Genomic DNA, 13,818 nt, shown 5'->3' on the forward strand with positions numbered 1-13,818 from the left:
TCTTCAGGCAAAAACCTACCCAACATTCCATGCCTTATATAAGACACTTAATTAATATATTAATCTACAAGACCCACTTAGGTTAATCTAACTATTGCATATTATAAAACTGTAAAGCTACAAAATGAAATTTAAAAGTAATAACAAGCACACAAAACTTGTCATTATGAATTATTATAAAGCACAATCAAAAAGCAATATATATCATACTATAATGTATGTATTTACTCACTATGTATATAAATAATGAAACAGTGAATAAACAGCTTCCCCTTCCTATTTAAATGATAGGCTAAAAAGGTAAAACACTTTGTCTTTTTTTTTTTTTTACATTTTTAGCCTTTCTTGTTAATTAATATATTAATTAAGTGTCTTATATAAGGCATGGAATGCTGGGTAGGTTTTTGTCTGAAGAAGTTCGTTGTATAGTGTGGATGAACAAAAGCACTTATAATAATGAACTGGGATTTTTTAGCACTCCTTTGCTGCTTTTTCTTATTTTTAGTAGTTATTTCTGCAAGTGTCTTTTGATATAGGGGTTGATTCCTAGCTTAGTGAGTTTTTCTATGATTCCTGAGTGGGGAATGGTATCAAAGGCCTTGGCCAGACCAAGGTAGGCTGAATGAACCACCTTGCCTTCATCCATAGCTCTGGTGACTGACTCAAATAAGTCAACCAAGTTGAGCAGGCATGATCTACCTGTCCCAAACCCAAACTGTGTGGGATCCAGAGTTTGCAGATTCCCCTATAGCCTCGTTTATTAGGTCCATGATGATGCATTTCATAGCTTTGCATATCAGAATCGTCATGCTAATGCGGTGATAGTTCCCAGGGTCTGTAGTCACTCGTCCTTTGTGGAGAGGAATGACTGTAGCAGTGTACCATTCAGTAGGGACAAAGCCTGAGGTGAGACTGTGATTGAACAGGGCACACAGGTGAGGTGCCAGTTCACTCTGTATTTCATGTAGAACACAGCCAGGGATATTTTTAGGTCCCATAGAAGATGTATTCTTGGCCTTGGACAGTGCTGTTTTAACCTGTGCAGTGGTAATACTGGGTACCTGACAATCTACTGGTATTGTGATTGGTCCTTTGGGGGGTAAAGTTTGCATTGAATCTGTCGGCCAGTATATTGGCAATATCAGTTGGCTCTGTATAGCAGGTACCATTTTGTAGTAGCTCAGAGCAAATCTGGGTATTGCCATGGAGATTCTTTACATAACTATAGAAGGCCTTGTGGTTGTCTTTACTATCTGCTTCGATTCTGTTTTCATAGCTAGTTTTACAGGATTTGATGAGGGATCTCAACTTTTTGTTGAGGCTGATAAGGGAGTTTTTCCAGTCTTGAGACTTCACCTTATTCCACATCAGTTTCCTCCTTCTGTTGTCAGATTTGCTTATGGCAGGGGACCACCTGATTTGCTTCCTTTTTTTGGAGGAGATCGTCTTGGTTCTATTGCGTATTATGAGATCCATGGATTTGTGTATATGTTCGTACACTGCATTGGTGTAAGATTCAGCAGTCATGCAACTATTTTCCATTTGCATGGGTGCTGTGAAGTTAGCCACCTCTACTTTTAGGTGCCCAAAGTTATCTTTGGAGAAGTTTTTCATGGTGGCTATCTTTGTGGGGGGGGGGATATACATTTCCAAGGTGATTACTTTGTGGTTGGATCTTACCAGGGAGGAGTTGACTATTGGCATAGAGCAACAGTTTCCTATGTTAGTAATGACCAGGTCAAGGATGTTGCTACCTCTAGTGGGGGTAAGAATCAGCTGGTCCAGGGCATTAGAATTAATGAATTCTAGGAAATGTTGGGCAAGTGTATTGTTACATGAGTAGTTTTCTCAGTTAATGGAGGGTTAGTTAAAGTCGCCCAGTATGAGAGTGTTAGGTTGGACCCTAATATTCTTCAGGGTGCTTAGGAACATGGATTGTGAGTCTTGGGACATTGTCTTGGACCTATATCAGGCTATGGCCTGAATCCCTGTCTTACCCAATGTTAGTTGCACCTGAAATATCTATGATGCGTTATGTTGGGCCACTAGTCTGGAGGTGTGTGCATCCTTTATGAATAAGGAAACACCACTGCCTTTGGAGCTTCGGTCCAAGTTCTGGGGCCGAAAAGTGCAGCATGAGTTATAGCCTGGTAGTGCAGGGGTGCTTTCTGCTGCCTTGAACCAGGTCTCTGTTACAGCACAAATGTCAGTGTTCTCCATTTTAAGGAGTGCTTCACTAGTGCATTTTAAGATTTAAACTTCTAGTATTGAGCAGCATGACTCTCAGATACTTCTAGTATTGAGCAGCATGACCCTCAGATACTTCTAGTATTGAGCAGCATGACCCTCAGATACTTCTAGTATTGAGCAGCATGACCCTCAGATACTTCTAGTATTGAGCAGCATGACCCTCAGATACTTCTAGAATTGAGCAGCATGACTCTCAGATACTTCTAGTATTGAGCAGCATGACCCTCAGATACTTCTAGTATTGAGCAGCATGACCCTCAGATACTTCTAGTATTGAGCAGCATGACCCTCAGATACTTCTAGTATTGAGCAGCATGACCCTCAGATACTTCTAGAATTGAGCAGCATGACCCTCAGATACTTCTAGTATTGAGCAGCATGACCCTCAGATACTTCTAGTAATGAGCAGCATGACCCTCAGATACTTCTAGTATTGAGCAGCATGACCCTCAGATACTTCTAGTATTGAGCAGCTTGACCCTCAGATACTTCTAGTATTGAGCAGCATGACCCTCAGATACTTCTAGTATTGAGCAGCATGACCCTCAGATACTTCTAGTATTGAGCAGCATGACCCTCAGATTGCATTTGTTTGTAGCTGTTACAGTGGTAATTTGGTCTTTGGAACACCACCCAAAAAGGCACTATAGGGGTGGCAAGACCCTTGGGCAGTATCCTGAACCCCAGGGTTGACAGATGCAAGCCATCTCTGACAAATTATTGAGGTCTGTCAAGCATGCCATCCCAGAATAACACCAGAAACAGCCAATTGTTGAAATCAATCAGTTTCTGCTTGTACTGTGGTATCATTCTGGGTGATGGTAGAATGCTGTTCAAGGCTAGGGTCATACCCGCCTGGGCTACATAATCCGAGAGCTCCTCCATGTCTCTTTTCATGGAGTCCAGGGAGGTATGTCTCAGGTCATTCACACTTACATGTACAATGATAGAGTCATATTTGTATCTGTTGTTGAGGGACATGGATGTGTGCGTTATATGGTGGTTCCTGGCACCTGACAGGCAGCTGACTGTTACTTTCTCCTTATTCAACCTAGTGAGTGGGGCATCAGTGTGCCTCACTATCAAGTCACCTATGACTAGTGTGTTGGTCATGCTGTTTTGCCTTAGAGACGTTGGTTGAGTGGCACACTGTTTAGGAGGATTATGGGTCTTATGATTAGATGATTAGTGTTGTGTTGTGGTAGTCAAGTGCATTTCTGGCTTGAAGGCCACTGCTGTTTGAGTATATTTTTATTGAGAGCCTCCATGAAAGTGGGTGTGTGGCTTGTGTTTTTATGTGAAGACAGTGCTGTTGCATGCTCTGGAGGGCTATGTTTTCCATGTGGTGTGGTGCAAGTGTTGACCTCCTCCTCTTGACCAGCTTTTCCAGTCTTGGCTGGAAAGTGCATGGCTTCCAGTTGGATATATAAATGCATCTCTCACAAGGCTGAGTGTTGGGAGGTAAGAGCAGAGGGTTATTGGTGTACATGAAGCAGTTGCTACATTACCTCAGGATGCCCAAGTTTACTAGGTTAATAGGAGAAAGCACAGGGATCTGACCTTAAGACATGCCTGGAGGGGTGGGTATTAATAATGAGTACTGGAGGTGTTTCCTTGTAGAATGTTCAGTGCTGGTAGGACTTTTGTGTGCAATAATAATTGCTACAAGAAGTTTGGTAAAGTGCTATACTAATAAGCTAATAAATGTGCAGGAGAGGAGAAAACTAGCAGATCTAAGGGAAAAACTGAAGAGCAGACTTTGGCACCACTCAGAAGCTTACAAACAGTCCAGGATACAGCAAATCTGTATCTGGACTAGACTAGTTAGAGGAAAGGTGGGAAACAATCACAAACGTGAGCTTTTAAACCAGAAAGTTGAAAGAGATGGAAAAAATGTCCAAACGCCCAATAAACTACAATTTCTGGGCCGGAAACCACTCCTTTTGTGGAAGATAGGCCTCCTAATGCTTACCTCTCCCACTGATAAGCTAGAAGGCTTCCCTCCAACACAGAACGACTTAGGGGGCTCAGAAGCTTACATACAGTCCTGGATATATCAAATCTGTATCTGGACTAGACTAGTTACAGGAAAGGTGTGAAAAGCACAAACACGGGCTTTTAGACCAGAAAGATGAAAGAGATGGAAAAACTGCCCAAACAGCCAATAAACAACAATTTCTGTGTCAGAAATCACTCTTCTTGTGGTAGATAGTCTATCTAGTGCTTACCACTCCCACTGACAAGCAAAAATTCCCTCTAACAGAGAAAGGCTTGGGGGACTCAGTAGCTTACAGACAGTCCTAGATACAGCAAACCTGTATCTGAACTAGACTAGTTAAAGGAAATGTGGGAAACAAGTGCAAATGCAGGCTTTTAAACCAGAAAGTTGAAAGAGATGGAAAAACTGCCCATACGGCCAATAAACTACAATTTCTGGGCCAAAAAACACTCTTATGGTAGATAGGCTACCTAGTGCTTACCACTCCTACTGATAAGCTAGAAGGCTTCCCTCCAACATAGAAAGGCTTGGGGGGCTAAGAAGCTTACAAACAGTCCTGGATATAACAAATCTGTATCTGGACTAGAGTAGTTACAGGAAAGGCAGGAAACAAGCTCAGAATGTTTTTTTTTTTCAGAAAAGCAGCTAAAACAGCACTGTTTTAGTTAATAAACCCAAACTACCTCAACTGAGCTATGGTTAGTGATAGTGCTGTAACAACACTAGATGTATGGGTAAGAAAATGTGTGCAATAACATCTCAAGATGAACCTGAACAAGCTCATTAACTTTACAAAAAGATGCTCTCATGAAAGCCTGGCATCAGTGAGAGCCTGGCTGAGGTCTACAAGCATTGCTTTGAGCACATGAATTCCCTAATCTGTGTGAATGGCTGAAGAAGTATGCTGAATTTAAAAGGATACCCATACTATTTCAGTGTAACACATTGCAGCCTTATTAATAAAACAGAATTACCAAGTATTTAAATGTTTAGCAGTGTTATTTCAGGTTACTCCTAAAATCATTCTTAAGGAACATTGTATAAATGATTATGTGATTTATTTTATGATTATATATCTAGATGCTTTTCTTTTCAGATGCAATCATATGTCTGCATATGATTGAACATATTTTGCAGCAGAACTGCTTCATGATTAATAACTGTTTATACACAAACACATGCAACACATATACACACATACAAACACACACACACACACACACACACACACACACACACACACACACACACACACACACACACACACACTGAATATACAATGCACAAACATATATATGCACATTATTGTGAATAAATATACTAACTTTGGATACATATTGCACTTAATATTTTTTGTGGCAAAAATGCACTAAAATTTAAAAAAATCCTCAATGTGAATGGTATCCAGCTTGTTCCTGGGAGTGAAAAATAAACATAGAAAACAGAGAAAATAATAAGATGATTATGGCACAAAGATTTAATTTTTAAATAAGTTATAATTTGAATAGTCAAATATGATCTCTAAATTTTGCTTCTCTAATTAATGTTTATTTTAGTGGCAGTCATTAAAAGAGACATGAAGAAAATCTCATAGGATATTTATGAAAATGTATTAATTATATTTCACATGCCTCAGTCTTGCAAAACATAAAGCAGATATGTGGCAACTAAAATATAGCATGTTCTATGGAAAACAATCATAAGATAAAGAGCTGTGTATATCTCCAAAGCTCTTCTATAAATGGAATATATATATATATATATATATATATATATATATATATATATATATATATATATATATATATATATAAAATATGGTTTACTATCAATATGTTGAACATCAAAACAATTTTCTTTCGACATATTGAAAGTAAACCGCGAAAATTCAAAAAAAAAAAAAGAACAGGGCACAATGTCGAATCCACTGATCGAATTCAGCAGATTTGACATTGTTTCCCAACACATCACGTAATGTCTGTATAGGAGCTAACATAAACAAAACTCCTATAGCTGATATCAAGTTTTTGCAGGGGAGCAAGCCCCCCTGCATCCGTAGCCCCCCACACCCCTGCTAACTATATATTCCAACTCTAAGATCACACTACAGTGAGGTAAGGGATGAATTTCACAAACCGCACTATACTGCAATCTGTGTACATTTCTTCAAATTTATATTAGTGAATTCACAGTGCATTTGCTAATATAAACATTCAAAGAATGAGATGTTCAAGCAGATGAACATTCGAATATCTGTGTTTCGGATTTTTATCTGCAAACATCTCAGCATCGCTAGTTTGATGGTAAACCATATATATATATATATATATATATATATATATATATATATATATATATATATATATATATATATATATATATATATATATAGATAGATATATAAATTTATTCAACTCTACCAGTATATTTTCCAGTAATTCTTTAGCCGATCTTCAATAAATTACTCAATCAATCTTTGCCTCCATAGAGACCTGGTTATAAAATAATCATCTGTCATTTAACCCAAACAAAATCAAGCTAATCCTATTTACCCCAAAGAAAAAACTACAGTTAAAAATGTCCAATTCACCGTACTCTCTCAGAGTAATACTACAATTGAAATAATTACTGACACTAAACTACTTGGAGTAATAATTGATAAACGTCTAAAATTTGATTTGCACATACATCAAAACATTAACAAAACTCACCAACAATTAGGCATTATTTACAAGCACAAACATTTCCTTAGTCTTTCCACTAAAGAAGCCCTTTCTCTCACTTACCTACTTTCCTCTTTCATCCATGGTGCCCCTTTAGTTACTAACCTACAATCTTCTCTAAAAAGAAAGCTTGAAACAAGCTATCATAAAATCAACAAATTTGCTGCTAATGCTAAACATTATACCCATCACTACACTTCCCTACACTCCCTGAACTGGCTTGAACTTCCACACTATCTATCCTACCTGCAATTAACAAACACACATAAAATAATATATAAACCTCTTGACTGTCCTACTCTTAGCTCTCTATTTAGTTACTACCATAGCAAAAGGCCTCTTAGACTAGAAAATCAACACCATTTGTAGGTCCATAAACCAAATGTACCTACCGGCCAACATCTTTATTCATATTCTGTAGCCATATCCTGGAATGTCTTACCATTAACAATTAGAATTGATCAGAATTACTCTTCATTTAAAGTCTCTTTACACCGATATTTTTCTTCTATCTGGAACTGCATTTGCACCAAGCCTTCACCCTTTATAACCTGACTGCTTTTGTTTTGGGAATGATATTCTTATTTTAAATGATCTTTAGCTACTATATGTCTGGTGATAACTTAAATGTACTTTTTATATGTAAATGTATGTATAGTTTAGCTATTTTTTCTGTTATTTTGTAATTTTAACTTGTATTTAGCTGTATCTATATAATACATTTTATTTTACTTTTGCAATTTCCAATTTTGTATTAGTTGCCTTTGTGCAAAATTCTTTGTGAATATTATCAAATTGTTATTTCCTATGTTATGTTCATGTTTATGTGGAGGTTTTCTCCCCAGGCCTCCACTGAAAATGGGCTCTTAATGGTCCAGTGGACTATCCCAGTAAGCAAATGCCAGTAAATAAATAAATTTATATATATATATATATATATATATATATATATATATATATATATATATGCATGTATATAGATATATAAATACACACATAACATATAGATTGAAGCTGAGAGGTATTTGTTTTTTTATTTGCACTAAAGGAATAAAGTGTTTGTTTGAATGCAATACTCATCGGTGCATGACTGCTGCGATACAGATCATTGAAAGAGCTGGGAGGTGAAACATAGGTATTCTCTGAATTTTAATTACCTGTATTCCACATTATTTAATAAAAGATTTCATAGTGTTTACTTTTTTGGGGGCTGGAGTACATTTGTTACACTACATGTATGTATGTGTATATATATATATATATATATATATGTATGTATATATATATATATATAATATATATATATATATATGTATACATATATATATATATATATATATATATATATATATATATATATATATACATAGATCTACTTCAGTAGATTGAATCACCATAAAATCAACATTTAAATTAATGAGATGAGAGGACCACAATTTCAGAAGAACAAACATTTAACATTTTGAAACTGGTAAGAATGAAAAACCAACTGCGCATGCCGGACACCACATGGAGTCTGTGAATGGAGATCATGGTGTACTGACAAAACATCTTCTCCCTTTAAACACTGGATATAACATTAAAATTTACCATTTTAAATATTTTTGCAGTGGGGCAAACCCCCCACATCCCCTGTAAATTATATATACTAACTCCAAGATCACACTACAGTGGAGAAAAGCGTAGACTTACTGATCCTGACTGTACAGCGATCTATATTTGAAAATTGTGAAAATGGTACATTTTCATTTTAAATCCAGTGTTTAACTTGAGAACGCTTTTGTAAGTACACTGTGATCTCCATTCACAATCTCCATGTGGTGCCTGACATATACAGTTAATTTTTCATTCTTATCAGTTTCAAAATGTTAAACATTTGTTCTTTAATTGCAATCTTCTCATCTCATTAATTTAAATTTTGGTTTTATGGTGATTTAATCTACTGAAGCAGCTCTTTACATATGTATATGTATATATGTATATATGTACACATACACACACACACACACACACACACACACACACACACATATATATATATATATATATATATATATATATATATATATATATATGGTTTCACTTTATAATCTCGAAATACTAAAATACCGAATTTTAGTATCTTGAGACTATAAAGCCGAAAGCCCAAAAAACTGCGAAATTCAAAATCGCGATCATTCACATACACACCACCACCACCACACAAACAAGCACACATACACCTACCTAATTACACTGCAACAAACAAAACAACACACACAAACACAACACAACAAACAAATACACCTACCCTACCTATAAGTAGGCGGGCAATCTTCCTGCACCCCCCTGTGTGGGGGGATGCACCCCCCACACCCCCGCTACTTATATATACTAACTCTGAGGTCACACTAAACACACAAACACATAAAACTCACAACTACACACACTAACATACACTACAATTCCTACCCAATACCCTTACAAGATAACCAATTACCTGAATCCCCAGCTAAATCCACAAACTGTACCACATGTCACGAACATGGCAACACAATGGCAGATTCCCCATTTCCGCATCCGATATTATGCAGTTTCGCAGTAACTGCACTTTCGATTTTATAGTCTAGAAATACTAAAATTTGATATTTTAGTATTTCGAGATTATAAAGTGTGTGTGTGTGTCTGTGTGTGTGTGTGTGTGTGTGTGTGTGTGTGTGTGTGTGTGTGTGTGTCTGTGTGTGCATGGGTCTATGTCAGAAGCTCAAGTTTTCAGAAGGTCGAAATTCATTTGTCAAGACAATCTGACCGAGTTTCAGAAAACTCGAACTTGAAAAAACTGCAAAATAAGAAGGTGGTGTCTAAAATTTTTTCATGGAGTATCTGTAAGGAATCCAATGATCCTATAAATGGAGCCTAGTTTCTGGTGAATAGATTTAATGATGTGCAGTATATGCTGGTTATATTTGAGAGTGTCATCTATTATATTGCCTAGGGGTTTACTGTTAGTTACAGTTTCCAAGACAGTATTATTTGCTGACTTTATGGAAAAATTTGCTTTTGCTTTTGGCAACTTTTTAAGGTAAAAATCATTAACTTAGTTTTCTTGGGGTTGAGTAGGAGGTCTGATTCTTTGAGCCATGTTTCTATAGAAGAGGAGGATTTTAAAGTAATGTTTTGGAACTTATTTATTGTTTTGTTTGCACATATTAATTTTGAATTGTCTGCATACTGAACTATAATAGCATGCTAAGTGGAGGTGTGGCAATCATTAATAAATATATTAAATAGGAGACAAGCCAGGATAGAGCCCCAAGGGACATCCTTAGTAATTGTTTGAAAGGATGAGTGGGTTTGTTGCCATTTAGCAACTTGTTGTCCATGTATGTAGAGGATGAGAGAGAGAATGAGATTATATATATATATATATATATATATATATATATATATATATATATATATATCGGGTCTACTTTAATTAAACAAAAGCACAATCCATCAAATACGAATCCGTCGACACATAAACAGCAAAATGCGGAAACGTCAAACGCACTAAATAGCAACATCGGAAATGTCGAATTGTCATAGTTGGCACGTTTGCTGTATAGCTCCGTAAGGTAAGTGTACGATAGTTATGGACCTTAGGGTTAGGGGACGTGTTAAGGTAAGTGCATAGACAGGTAATGTATGTAAGGTTTAGTGTAGGGTTTTGTTTTTTTCACTAAATATTTTTTTTATTATTTCAAATAAGATGTCTTAAACATTACATGAAATAAAGATAAATAACATATTTACAATTCTAAAACATTACTAACTTCAAACCATTATATAACTATTTACATTGGTGTCTATGCAAATAACATTGAAATTCTATATTATATAGAGTTAGAAACATAAGATGATATATCTTCTTCGATATTTTCAAGTATTTCCAGTACTTTCATCCAAGAGTAATAGTAAGAAGTAGATCTTTTAGTTCTGTTCTTCACTGTTAATATTTCCATGTGAGCAACTGTTGTTGTTAAAGTCTCAAATTCCTTGAACGTAGGCGAAGCCTCATTTTTCCAGTGTATAGTTATGATTTTACGTGAAATTGCCAATAGTGACCATAGGATTTTAGTGTCTTTTTTGGTACACAGTTTGGAATAGGAGAGTTGAATAAAATTAAAGACTTTGTTAATTGAAAATTATCATTATAAACAGTCTGAAAAAATAATTAATGGATTTCCAGTACATATTGAGACATATACATTCATAAAAAACATGCTGCCAATCTGCTTTTATCTTGATATGGCATCTCCAACATTGATCTTCAATAGAATACATTTTGGCTAACCTATGTGGTGTATAGAAACTTCTGTGTAGATATCTCCAAGTGAATAATTGCCAGTATTTTGATAATGTAGAAAATTTGGAAGATTTTAGAATATTACTTTTTTCTTCTTCAACTGGAGGATGGTTGTTTATTAAAGTATAATAATCCCAGTATGATTTTTCATGATAGCTTTTTGTTTTTTTAACAATGTTATAGATATTAGACAAATAACCTGTACCCTGATAAGGCTGTTTTGTGATAAGAATAAGGTATTCAATGAGTTTTGGAGCTTCATGTCTAACTGAAGGTTGCATTTGTTCTATTTTATTTATAAGAAAATGCCTTAGATTTTGTAAAAACAGCCAATTGTCTTTATTTATATTATAATTATAAATTATCTGTTCCTTTGTTAGAATTTTCCCTTTCTCTATAAGTTGATGCCAAAAGAGTAATGTTTCTTCTTTAAGTATATTTATTTTAGATATTTGGAATGTATCTAGAATATTTAGTGTAAAAGCTATAGGGAAAATAAGAAAAATCCAAGAATTAATATTTGGTATTTTGTTTATATATGTTCTGAACACTGAAAGTGTAGAACTTACATAGTTTGATGGCAATTTATTAATATTATTCCTTTTCCCTAAAAAATAATCTTTTAACATCCATATAAGGGGTGATGGTATTACTGTTAAGTTGTCTTGTATGTGATTATAATTGATTTCTATGTAAATCTGCTCATGGGCTTGTTTCCATATAGGTGTGTATGAATTATTTAACCATAGTGTTATGTTTTAATAACAGATGAGGTAATATATAAATCAATATCCGTAAATTAATTCCACCATCTTCCCAATCTGGCAAATGTTTATTTAAGGCTATACGGGGTTTATTTGGAAACCATAGAAAATTTAAAATTAGTTTATTGTATCTTTGAATAATATATTTGGGAGGTGGCAATGAAAAATTTTGTATTAAGTATAATATTTTGGGAAATATGATTATTTTAATAAGATATAATCTGTCTGCTGTTGAAAAGATATATTTATTCCAGTAACCAATTGTTTGTTCTATTTTGTCTAGTATTTTATTATAGTTAAATATTAGAGAATCTGTTAATTCATTGAGTAGATTTATTCCCAGATATAATAATTTACTTTCTGTTAATATATAATTGGAAAATCTTTTGTTTATATTATTTTTTTTTTTACAATTACAGGGCATAATTTTAGTTTTGTTTTCATTAAATTTTAAGCCTGAAATATTTTGAAATTTATTCATGGAGTTAAATAGAGCATTCAAAGACTCATTTGCATCTGAGAGAGTTAATAGTATGTCATCAGCAAAGAGTTGGATTTTAAGGTTTAACATTTTATTAATACAAATGCCCTTTATGTTATTGTTTGATCTGATTTGATTTGCAAAGGGTTCTATGAGTAATGCAAATAACAATGGTGATAAAGGGCAACCTTGTTTAGTTCCCTTTTTTATTGTTATAGGGCCTGATCTATATGATCCCAGTTTAACATATGCAGTAGATTTTTCATATAGTATTTGGATAAGATTATTAAAATTAGAAGGAAAGTTATATTCTTCTAAAACTAGTGAAAGAAAGTTCCAATTAACCGAATCAAAAGCTTTATTAATATCTAATGAGATTATATTTAAATTTAGGACTTTATGTTTGCTATAATCTATTAATGTTAGTATTCTTTTAATATTATCTGAAGTATTTCTTCCTTTAATAAAACCTGTTTGATCTTTGTGAATTAAGAAAGGAAGAAAGTGTTTGATCCTATCTGCGTATATAGCCATAAACATCTTGTAGTCTATATTGAGTAATGATATTGGCCTATATGAGGAACACTGTTTCTCATCTTTATCTGGTTTGATAATTGGGGATATCAATGAATATTTCCAAGAGGGTGGTATATTCAAATCTTTATTGGCTATATCATATACTTTTAATAATAAAGATATGGCTTGATTGGGTATTAATTTATACATTTCTGGTAGCATATTGTCTGGGCCAGGTGCTTTATTTGTCTTGAGCTTTTTAATTTGTGATTTTAATTCTGTCATATTGATTGGTTTGTTTATAATGTCTATTTGTTCTTGTGTTAATTTAATATGAATATTGTTTTCTAAGTATTTTTATATCCTTAGTAGGTGTATCTTGAGTATTTATGGAATTATCAATGTTAAATTGGAGTCTGAATGCTTCTAAAATATCATTTAGTTCCGTAACTCTTTTGTTAGTATTGGGAATAAATATTTCTTTTATTTGCTTAGATTTAATTATTTTTTGTTCTATTAGTTAAGTATCTCAGGTGTGCTGATTTAGTAGAGTATGAGTTTATTTCTATCTTTTCTAAGTTAATCATAATCTTATGGTGTAGCAATTCTGTATACTTCTTATTGATTTGTGTAAGTTCTTGAACTTGAGTAGCATTACCCTTTTGTATTTCCAGTTTCAATTTATCTGCTTTGTTTTGTAAGTCTAGCATATCTTTATTCCATAACTTCCTTTTATTTATGTACCAGGATAATATCTT

This window comes from Protopterus annectens, chromosome 3.part0 (assembly GCF_019279795.1).
Source record: "Protopterus annectens isolate FY-2018-M chromosome 3.part0, PAN1.0, whole genome shotgun sequence".
Taxonomy (NCBI): domain Eukaryota; kingdom Metazoa; phylum Chordata; order Ceratodontiformes; family Protopteridae; genus Protopterus; species Protopterus annectens.